At 46.6% G+C, this 11,553-nt stretch overlaps 1 long non-coding RNA gene across 1 annotated transcript; it reads right to left on the reverse strand.

The window, feature by feature from the left end:
• Positions 1–6,286: 6,286 nt before the first annotated feature.
• Positions 6,287–11,542, reverse strand: LOC147578354 (uncharacterized). The gene is made up of 3 exons (XR_015254245.1): positions 11,097–11,542; positions 8,617–8,757; positions 6,287–6,689 (listed from the first exon to the last, which is right to left on the reverse strand). It is a non-coding gene; the product is annotated as an uncharacterized LOC147578354 (long non-coding RNA).
• Between the last annotated feature and the right edge of the window lie 11 nt (positions 11,543–11,553).

The following is an 11,553-nucleotide window of genomic DNA, read 5'->3' on the forward strand; positions in this document are numbered from 1 at the left end:
GGGAATCAGTTGCTCTGCTAATCTGCTGGTCCCAAGGTCTCATTTCTTAGTTCTCCTGAGGCATTACAGAACTTGAGAGACACCAGTACAATTCACTGAATGGATGGACCCAGCACCTGGTGTCCCTGTCCCCAGGATTCAGTGAGGAATGAGACTCTTGCTGAGGCCCATCCACTTTAAACTTCTCTGAAAAGCTTTTGGAAATTCAAATTTAAGTGGCTAAGGATTTAAATTACTCCCAATTGGTCTCTGCCATCCAGTGTAGTCTTAGGGCTTTTATGCCAGACGATATGCGTGAAACAGTGCTAGATTCTTAATCCTAAAGAGGCAGAGTTGGTTCTTGATCTTGACTTCCAATTTAGAAAGGCTAGAAACTAAAATCCCCGGGGCAGAGATGACAAGTCAGTATTTACTTTGTGCATTGGAACTGGTCTCCTTAATAGAGTACATTCATAAGTAGCCAACTCATTTCCTAAACAGGTGCCAAATTTACCAAAAATCTCCGCAGGATTCCAGGGGGACCCTGGATGCAAGGGTGCCAGTAAGTGCCTTCTAATTCTTCAGGCTTTGGCTCAAAAGCTACCTCCTCAGAGAGACTTCTCCAACCATTCTCTATACCTAGTCACCATCATGACGCCCCTTTAAAATTTTCTTCATAGCATGTATCAGCATCTTACCAATTAGTTTCTGTCTCTCCTACACTAGAAGAGACTCTCCATGGGAACAGGGATGTCACCTCCTGTGTTCACCCCTGTATCACTGCAATAATGTGGAATAACGGCTTCCCAAAGGTGGTCACGTCTTCATCCTTGGAGCCCCTAAAATATGCTACCTTGCATGGCAAAAGGGACTTTGCAGATGCAATTAAGTTAGGGATGGGGACTCAAAGATGGGGAAGTACCTGGATTAGCCAGGTGGGCCCCCTGTAATCACAGGTGTCCTTCTGAGATGGAGGAAGGAGGATCAGGTCAGTGAAGGAGCTGTGACAACAGAAGAGGCAGCCAGAAAGTGGGAGAGAGGCTTGAAGATGCTGCGTTGCTGGCTTTGAAGATGGAGGAAGGTGCCATGAGCCAGAGTACAGACAGCTTCTAGAAGCTGGAAAAGACAAGGACACAGATTCTCCCAAGAGCCCCTAGAAGGAATGCAGCCCTGCTGACAGTTTGATTTTAAGATTTCTGATCTCCAGCCTGTAAGACGGCGAATTTGTGGTAATTGGTTACAGCAGCCATAGAAATTCAGCAAACACACTGACTGACCAGCTTCTTTATATCAGGGACCCTGGCCTCTAATAAAAAGGTACCAGGGCGCCTGGCTGGCTCCGTTGGGGGAGCATGCGACTTCTTGACCTTGGGGTCATTGAGTTTGAGCCTCACATTAGTTTTAGAGATTACTTAAAAATAAATAAACTTAGAAAAAATACTTTGCAACTTTATAGTGTTGTACAGTAGCAAAATGTGTTCGTATTCTTAATCTCATTTTATTTTCACAATTCTTATCCTTATTTTATAGACAAGGAAACAAAAAAACTCAGTTACCCAAAGTCCCACAGCTTTTAAGAGACAGAAAGTAGGTACAGAACCAAAATCTTTATCTTCTCCTTATTTTGCGTAATGTGTAATTATCCTTATGTCAACAATGAAGGACAAATAAAAAAAAATCATTTACAATCCTTTCACTCTAATAGACCAACCAGCTTAATTTTTCTATGTCTCCTTCCAGGTCTCATCTACATAAATACACATTTTCAAAATTTTTGTGATTGGGGGTGTCGCTCAGTCAGTTAAGCATCCAACTTCAGCTCAGTTCATGATCTCACGGTTCATGAGTTCGAGCCCCACATCAGGCTCTCTGCTGTCAGAACAGAGCCCACTTTGGATCCTCTGTCTGCCTTGCTCTCTACCCCTCACCCCCTCAAAAATAAACATTAAAAAAAACTTTGTGATTGTAATGTGTGTGTGTGTACACACATATACATGTAGTTTTCATTTTTTGTTTAACATTATTTTATTGCCTGTGTCAGTTTGGGTCCTTTGGGAAAGATGCTGAGACAAAGTTAGCAATGTAAGGAGTTTATTAAGGGTAACACCTGTGAAAGAGGGAGGAAGCAGGACAGGGCAAGGGGACCTCCAGTCACCATGCAGATGTGACAGACTCTCGGCCCACCCAGCACAGAGATCGGCACAAAGACTGCCAGTTACAGGAGTGCCATGTTGAATGGAAATGGCTAGGTGCTAGGACCCAATCACACTCAGTCATTGGCTGGGGCTGCCAGGGAAGAGTGTGCTTGCAACTTGAATGTAACAGTGCACCCTGAAGGTGCCGCAGCTGGAAGTGGGGGAGGCTGCACTTCTGGCAGCTGAACAGAAAGTACTCTCTTGGAGGGAATCCACATGGGCACCTCCCTGGCTGCTAGAGCCCACCCGTTGTGTCCTGTGGCTTCACTTCTCCCTGCACATTTGGTAAGTGTTCCAGGGGACTCTCCTCCTGAGGAGGAGCTCGGAGGCTGATGGTATAAACTACGGTCTCCACCGCTGCTATTAGTCCCAGGGCTGCTGCCGGTACTCCTTGTTTCCTTCCTCCCCTCTCTAAATCTTCCTCACCCTCAGCCATCACCTCTACTGGTCTCAGTGGTATAGCCACTTGGTGCCCAAACCCTGATTCCGGAGGGATCTGAGGGGTCTGAGGACCCTTTGTAGGCCAGGGTTGCTGTACTTTTCCATTCATGGTCATAACTAGGCAAGGGATGACCGAGAGTGCCCAGGTAGGGTACATCCCACTTTACTGGGATGCTGGTAAGTTACCAGGACCTCCATCCTGCCCCAGATTTGTTTGTTTAATTAAAAAAAATTTTTTTTTGATATTTATTTTTGAGAGAGAGAGAGAGAAAGAATGAGTGTGACTGGGGGAGGGGCATAGACAGAGAGGGGGACAGGGGATATGAAGCAGGCTCCGCACTGACAGCAGCGAGCCTGACACAGGGCTCGAACTCATGAACTGCGAGATCATGACCTGAGCTAAACAAAGTTGGACGCTCGACCTACTGAACCACCCAGGTGCCCCTGTCCTGTCCCAGCTTTGTAAGAGCAGTCCTATCTCTTCCCTGATTAGGGTCAATTACCCCTGATAACACAGTAGTTTCTTGCACTACCCTATGCTCCCTGTACATATATAAGGAGTCCAGGGTGCCTAGGTGGCAGCCATGGTTTGTAATTTAATGGGATCCTTCTGGAAAGAGTATGCCCCTTTGTGAATTAGAAGTTCTAATCCTGCAGAGCTCAGAGCTGCAGGAACAGGAAACACAAAGTCCCCCAATAGGTCACTGAGAGTGATGGTAAGTGGGTCTATGGTCTGAATGTTTGCATCCCTCCAAAACTCATACGCTGAAATCTTACTACCCAACATAATGGTGTTAGAAGTGGGGCCTTTGGGAGGTAATTAGGTCATGAGGGCAGAGCCTTTGGGAATGGGATCAGTGTCCTTACAAGAAGAGGACCAAGTAAAGCCCACTCCTCCTTCTGCCATGGGAGAACACAGTGAAAAGACAGCCATCTATGTGCCAGGAAGCAGTTACCAAACCCCAAACTTACTGGCACCACGATCCTAGACTTCCTAGTCTCTAGAACTGTGAGAAATAAATGTTTATTGTTTATAAGCCATCCAGATGGTGGTATTTTGTTTTCGCAGCATGAACTAAGACAGTGGGGCTACTCCTTTCCTGCCCCAGGCCCCACTCAGAACTGGACATCTTGTGTGGCACCTGGTGTATGGGCCAGAGCAGTGTTTCTAGAATAGAATGTGTTGCCTTCACAATATGAGGAGGCCTCTGAAGTGCTGTGATTCCTTCTTTGTTGTAAGAGATACAAGATGCAACAATTTGTCTTTTACTTTGGAGATGTCCTGGCACGTCCCTTGAACACTGGACTCCTGAAAACTTCACTGTGGTTTTGACGTGGTAGGCCCCCGAATCTTTGTTGTGATTATCTTCCACACTCCTCTGGAGCAGATGGGTCTTCTGAGGCTTAGAGTATGCAAACTACTCCTCATCCTGGCTGATCAGCATGACGACATCAACAGATGAAAGCGATGTTCTGCAGGACGTCCAAACGTTTCTGACTAGATGGGGTGAATCCATTGTAAGCTGGATGTTAGTCAGGATTCTATTTATTACCTGGCCTTCATAAGCTCTACTCAACAGGGTGGGTGAGATGATGCTTTGGGTCTCCAGATATCAAGGTCAACTCAGGTTCTGTGACCAACAGCCCTCAAAATGCCTGGCTGTTCTCCTCTCCTGTGTTTACAGTCACTTGAGCAAAGAGTCATAGATCCCTTTTTGGAAGGGCTGGGGAATTATTGTAGCACATACTTACCACGGTATTGCCAGTCTTGGAGGCCTGGCCACCTCTTTAACCAATGAATTTTGGATCTGAAAACTGACTCAGGTTGGCAAGCTAGAAAAGGGATCATGAGTTTTTACTGGGACTTCCCTCCCTAGGTTCCTGCTTGTCTATTTCTTTCAATTACATATATTCAGTAATACCTGTGCTTTGATCTTGCCCCCAGGGATGCCGTGTTCTATTAACCATCTCCACAGCTCTGTGTTATGCTCCTGGGGCTGTCACTCTAACCTTGCCAGTCATTAGGATAATTGTAACCCCCCAGGCTTCTGGCAGTTAAGTGTTAAGTGCTGCCCCTTGGCCTCTATTGCTTTGGAACTCCTTTACTTCTGTTGCTATAGAAGATAGCTGTGACAGTATCTCCTCCTGTTACCTCTGGTTTGCAGAAGAAAGCCACACAGAGCTTCACAGTGATGCTGGTAGTACCTTCTCCAGCATATTCCTGATGGCCTTGGTAAAGGAGTTCCTCCAGACCTTCTATGGAACATCGTGTGGTAGAGCTTCTGGCCTCTCATAACACCTGATTCTCGCATGTGCCCACTACACCGAGCTATGGCAGTCCAGGGAGATGCACTTCACTCACCAAGGCTCCTCCGTGTTTTTAGGAGCCACTGAGGCAGGTCTTTACCAGCAAGTTAAATTCTATCCCAAGAGTGGGCCCCAGTGAATAAACTGTCTGTATCTAGTCTTGTATTTCAGCCACTTGATTAAACGCCAACCCCATAGATGGGGCGCCTGGGTGGCTCAGTCGGTTAAGCGTCCGACTTTGGCTCAGGTCATGATCTCGCGATTTATGAGTTCGAGCCCCGCATGGGGCTCTGTGCTGACAGCTCGGAGCCTGGAGCCTGCTTCGGATTCTGGGTCTCCCCTTCTCTCTGCCCCTCCCATGCTCATGCTCTGCCTCTCTCTGTTTCTCAATAATAAATAAACGTTAAAAAATTTTTTTAAACACCAAACCCACAGATACCCCCCAAATCTTACCAGTATATGCTGGCTAGTTCTTATGAGTGCATAAGTTCTTATACAGCACATGCAGTCCTGGGGGTATAGTTCCTTTCTTCCCTCGTTGGGACCAGCATGTTCCTGTTAGACTATGCTGTAACTTAACCCTAAGTAAGTTCTTGGCAGTCAGGAGAAGGGGTGGGGGCAGATTCTGGCAGGGGAGAGGCCTCTGTAGTGTCTTTTCACAAGGAGGGAGTGCTGGGTCTTAATAGGGAGGTTTGGGCTCCTTCTTAAGGCTCTGAGGGTTTAGAGGAGTGTGAGAGCCAAAATTTTGGGATGCACCACTTACACACCTCCAATTCCATGTTACAGAGTTCTGGGTTTTCCCAACCAAGGCTCTGATCTTGATTACAGATCTGTCTCCTGGAGCTCTATTAAATCCTGAGTTTGGTCTTCAGCTTTTTTTGCTCTCCCACTGCTATAGATAAGGGCCTCTTTGTAACCCATCAAAGAGGCTGTTTGGCCTTCACAGTTAATTTTCAATGTTTGGTTACTGCTCTCAGCTTTTCGTTATCTCTTGGCAGGGCTCAATGCAACTTAATAACAGCCAGCCAATTCCACTGTCCCTGTATTCACTACTACCCCTCTGCCTTCCCCACATGCCTGAATTGTTACACCACAGGAACATTTTCCCACTGTACCATCCGTGAAAGCAACTGGGTCACCATCTTGTCTCAGACTATCTAGCCCACATACTATCTGGGAGGGGTTCTTACTGCCAGCCAGGCAGTGAGTAGTGCAGTTCCCAAACCCCATCTGACTGCCTGCTTTTTCAGACCACTCTGGGAACCAACCTGAGTCAATTCAGGCGGTCTGGGAAACAGATGCTGAGGCAACATTAGGGGTGCAAGAGGTTCACTGGGTATTAATGTCTATGAATGAAAAAGGGGAAGGAAGCAGGAAAGGATACAGAAGGCTCTGATACCCCTGAAAGGAAAGGACGTAGGAAGCAAAATTGGGTAAGGAGAACCTCATGATGCAGATCCTTCTAAGCTCCAGTCAACCCAATGGAAAGCTTCAGAACAGAGTGTCTGGTAGAGAAGTCTCATAGTGAGCAGAAATGGCCAAGCCCTAACCCCCATACCAGGCCTGGGGACAGTGGGGCCTTACCTCTGACACTGTAATGGATCCCAAAGGTGATGTAACTGGAGGCTGACAGCTGCCTGCACACCAGTAGTTGAATGGCAGATTCTTTCGCCAAGGGAGATCTGAGCCACACGGTCCCCGTGGCTGCCACACCAGGTATTTTGTCTCAGAATTCAATGTTATGTCCATATATCCTCTTCCCTCTCTCTGTATTTGAGATGTACATTCAAAAAAAAGAAATTCACATAAAGAATCTAAGCAAATCCGGCAGTTGGTGGGACTGTGCCGAAACTCTCTGCCACAATGGACTGGGAGGGAACTTGGGGCTTGGGGAATGTTGTATGGGTTTACGCTGCCAAGCTTCTGCCTCCTTCACTGATGAGGAAAGGGAAGTAAGATGAGAGGTGGAATCAGCTGTTGTTTGGGTGTGTGGAGGCAAGCTGGCTCTCTCATCAGAACGGCATCTTAACAACTCAGAAAAAAAATTATGCAGAAGGAATCTGTTCCTTTTAATTTCCCTTGGAATTGAAAATATCTAGTCTTCCTGCTCTTTTTTTTTCTCCTTTGAAATGATACTCTTATTTTGAATGTATACTGGAGATCTGGACATACTGGAATTTGGTTGCTCAGAGAGTTAGAGGTGGGGCAGCAGGGAGGACAAATGGGTGAGCAAGTGTGGGATGACACAAAAAGCTTGGGGATGGGGTTTCCCTTGTTAGGGATCATCTCTGATTAGGCCTTAGGCTGAAAAGGTTGCTTGGAATTCTTTGTCCCAAACAGTTACCTTGTTATAATATACATCAGATATGGTTACACTTACTCATGTTCCCAGCCCTCTATAAGAGAGGAGTTGGAAGACAGAACATGACTTTTTTTTTTCCCTCCAAGAAGCTCAAAGAAACAATGTAATTATGAAATCTGGGATCATCTTAATATTTCAGAGCAAACGGTGTCCCAGAGATTTTAGGAGACGTGGCTAATACTATAGATTTCCCAGAAGTAAAACGTGAATACAGGTCTCTGGCTCCTGACTCAGGGCTCTGCCTCAATGATGCCCACTCATAAAATCTCTGTGGAATGAGCGGAACACATGGGTCAGAATGAAATATCTTTGGGGGACTTTTGGGAGACCCTGAACACAAAGGTTGGAAGAGCATATCAAGTGAATATATAAAGTGAACCTTTCTTACTATCTTTCCTAATAACACTCATAACAGAAATTTTACTCAACCAGGAAAAGCCCCAAGCCTTAGTATAATTACATGTCATTATTGCTCTTGGAGAGCAAAATACTTGTAAACAAAGCTCCAGAAAGACATGATGAGTAGTGTGTGGAAGGACATCAGGGTGAGTGGTCCCTTTCTTTCTCTCCCTTTGCTACCACTGCAGGGCAGGGCTTACCTCAACCAAGTCTTGCCATTGCATTCTTCATATTGACCCTGACCTAGATTAACCCCCCCCCCTTTTTTTTTGAGAGAGAGAGAGAGAGAGAGAGAGAGAGAGAGAGAGAGAGAGAGTCCTAAACAAGTTCCAGGCTCAGTACAGAGTCCGACATGGGGCTTGATCCCATGACCTTGGAATTATGACCTCAGCCAAAATCAAGAGTCAGATGCTCCACTGACTGAACCACCCAGGCACCCCTAGCTTAACCCTTTTAAGTACTGCTACCTTCTCACTCAAAAACCTTCAACAGTTCTCCATTACAAATAAAGCCCACATTCCTTACCATGATATTCAAGGCTTTATATAATCTATTCTATAATCTACCTCTCCAGTCTTATTTCCCACTATGTCCCTGTCTCTTTGATCAGACTGCAGGGTCTCCTTCCAATTCCCAAAACAGACATTTATGCTTTCCTGCCCCAGGGCCTTTGCACAATACCTGGTCCTCATTCTTCTTCCCCTTCACATACCTGTTTACTCAACACTTAGATTAAATACTACCCTCTTCTAGTTGAAAGGGAGGCTTTGTGGTAGCACTTCAGTTGAACCATTTATTTGGCACTTATTGTATTCTCCTGTAGAACAGTTCTAAAACGGGTTTTCAAAGTCTCCAGCTCTCAAAATCACCCTTTTCTCTGGCAGGTCAAACGACATGGTGAACTAAAGTGATCTTCAACTCCCCACTCCTTACCTGATCTTCCAGTTTAAGTTCCACAGACTTTTCCTTTTCCTCTAGGTCCAGGCTTTGCTAACTCACACACACTCTCCCTTATTTCTTGAATCTTGCTAGCTCTTCTGGCTTATTCTCAAAATATAACCAAGTCTCTCCTTCCTAAAAACAAAATAAAACAAACGTAAAACTTCCCTTTTATTTTACCCTGTTTTTCTTTAAGTCAAGGTACCCTTTCCTTCTCTTGATATATAGTACTTTTGTCATTGCAGTCTGAGCTGAGGGTCTGCCCTCGACTGAAACTTACATCTGGGGAATCAACCATAAATTCAAAATGTCAAATTCCCATCTCTTCTCCTACTCCAACACCTCTCTTCCATGGACTTTTTCACCTACTTCTCTGAATCCTCCCTCAGTGATTTTTGTGTTTCTCCCATGTGTTCCCTATTTTTAAAGGTTCATTCTTTGGTCCTCTTTGTAAACTTGCATATCTCTGAGGATGATTCTTGGATCTGTTTCTACTCCTAACTTCTCTTTTAAGCTTCATTTCCAGTTGTTTGCTAGACTTTTTTTTTTTTTGGTGGATGTCCACCTACTTTCCAACATGGCAAGTTCCAAAGTTAATTTATTATATTCTTCCTCTTCTGGGTCCTCCCCAGCTCCCTTTTGTCTCCTGTCCTTTCAATCTCAGCCAGTGGCAACACCTTTTTCCAGTTATTTATCTTTAGTTACTCTTCCTGTGCAGCCCTCCCTGCCACTCCTTAGGGATTGGCCACAGATTTAACAGGTGATTTTTTTTAATGTTTATTTTTGACGGGGGGGGGGGGGGGGGGGGGAGGGGAGAGCGAGTGCACGTGTGGAGGAGGGGCAGAGAGAGAGGGAGACACAGAATCCAAAGCAGGCTCCAAGCTCCAAGCTGTCAGCACAGAGCCCGACTCTGGGCTCGAAATCACAAAACGTGAGATCATGACGTGAGCTAAAGTCGGACACACCACTGACTGAACCACCCAGGTGCCCCAAATTGTAATACTTCTTAAGGAGAGGGGACCACAAACTCAGGACAATGACCTTGGTGTCACCTTTACCGCCTGTGCCTGATGGTGTTGTCCCTCTGAGATTGAGTGCTTCCTTCAGGAACAGACACTGATGGTGACTCTGAGGCCTCCTGGTTTTTCCTTGCAATCTGTGGCCAGAGCGCTGGGGTGGGGTGTCTCTTTTTACCACCCTAACTTTGTGTTTACTAATTTACTACAAATACACTAACTATCCTAATTATTAAGGGGTTACCCATGAGACTTTAGGCATTTCCACTTTTCCAGTGTCTGGATCAATTAACAATCTCCCATTGCAAATATATACATACATACCTATATATATACATATATATATATGTATATATATATATACACATACATATATATGTATATATATACATATATATATTTGCAATGGGACATTGTTAATTGATATATACATATATCATATATATACATATATATGTGTGTGTATATATATATACATACACATTTTTTAAATCTTCCCACTGGTCTTGAGATAACACATCCTGGAGGGGTGTTTCCTCTTGTTTCCCCACCCCACACCTCTTTGCGGTACCCTCCCCTAGGCACTGGCAGGTTTGAGGACTCTAATCCCTGTAAAGAGACTTTGCATCATAGCCACGGAACTGGTAGGTGGACTTTATCCTCCAGGACCCACACCTAGCTACGCTGAGATGAGGGCGGGTGGGGGGGGGGGGGGGAAGGAAATGAGCGCCAGTGAATGCACCAGACTCTGTCAGCTGCATTTAAGATTCCTCTCCAGGGGCGCCTGGGTGGCTCAGTCGGTTGAGCGCCGACTTCGGCTCAGGTGATGATCTCACAGTCTGTGAGTTCGAGCCCCGCGCCGAGCCCCGCGCCGAGCCCCGCGCCGAGCCCCGCGCCGAGCCCCGCGCCGAGCCCCGCGCCGAGCCCCGCGCCGAGCCCCGCGTCGGGTTCCGAGCTGTCAGCTCAGAGCCTGGAGCCTGCTTCCGATTCTGTGTCTCCCTCTCTCTGCCCCTCCCCCGCTCATGCTGTCTCTCTCTCTCTCTCTCTCTGTCAAAAATAAATAAACATTAAAAAAAAAATTCCTCTTCAACCCGAAATAGGTACAGAATAAATATTTGCTGAGTGAGAACAATATCCAGCGCCCAGCACCCCTAAGGTAATCTCCTTTTTACATATGTCTCCGGTTAAAATCTAGGCAGCTAGCTGTAAGGCTGTTGACCCACAGCTAGCCTATTAGCAGGGGGCCCATAGTTTGCTGAGCCCCTGACCTGACTTTACTCTTCTGGGGTCGGCACCAGTCTCTCCATGTCTCGGAAATGGATTCACAACTTGGGGTTGAGTCCCCTTTTGTTTAGAGTGAGGGTCGTTCCTATTCATTGCAAGCTCACATCCCCCTTCAAAGTAAAGTTAGATTTATGTTTGCCCAGTTCCCATTCATTCTACAAATTAAGCGCATACTGTGTGCCGGTCCCTGTTGTAGCATCCGGGGTTGCGGCGAACAAAACAAGAGATCCTTCCCCTAGTGGAGCTTAAGGCAGGACGAGAGGCACACGATGGATACGATTAAAAAATTAAATTATATAATTTGGAAGATAAATCCTACGGAGAGAGAGGTTCCAGGCTGGACAATGATTTGTGGAGGCCAGGAGAGGGGGGCCGCGGCTCAGGCTGCGACACGAGCTGAGGTCGCGGGGTGCTGGCGGAGCGGGGAGACACCTTGTGCAAAGGGGCAGCGGCGCAATCCGGTCGGTGCGGACACAGGTGAGGGCACACAGCGGTGCAGACTGGGGCCCCGCGGAGCAGGGCGCGGGGGAAGGGCTGCCTCCCACCGAGGCCAGAAGATGCTCCGGCGCGCGGCTCCCTCCTGGGGCCCAGCCGCACCGACCGCGACGCCCCCAAAATGGCCTCCCGTGCA

The sequence above is a fragment of the Puma concolor genome, chromosome C1, assembly GCF_028749965.1.
Source record: "Puma concolor isolate L17-30 chromosome C1, mPumCon1.1.hap2, whole genome shotgun sequence".
NCBI lineage: Eukaryota > Metazoa > Chordata > Mammalia > Carnivora > Felidae > Puma > Puma concolor.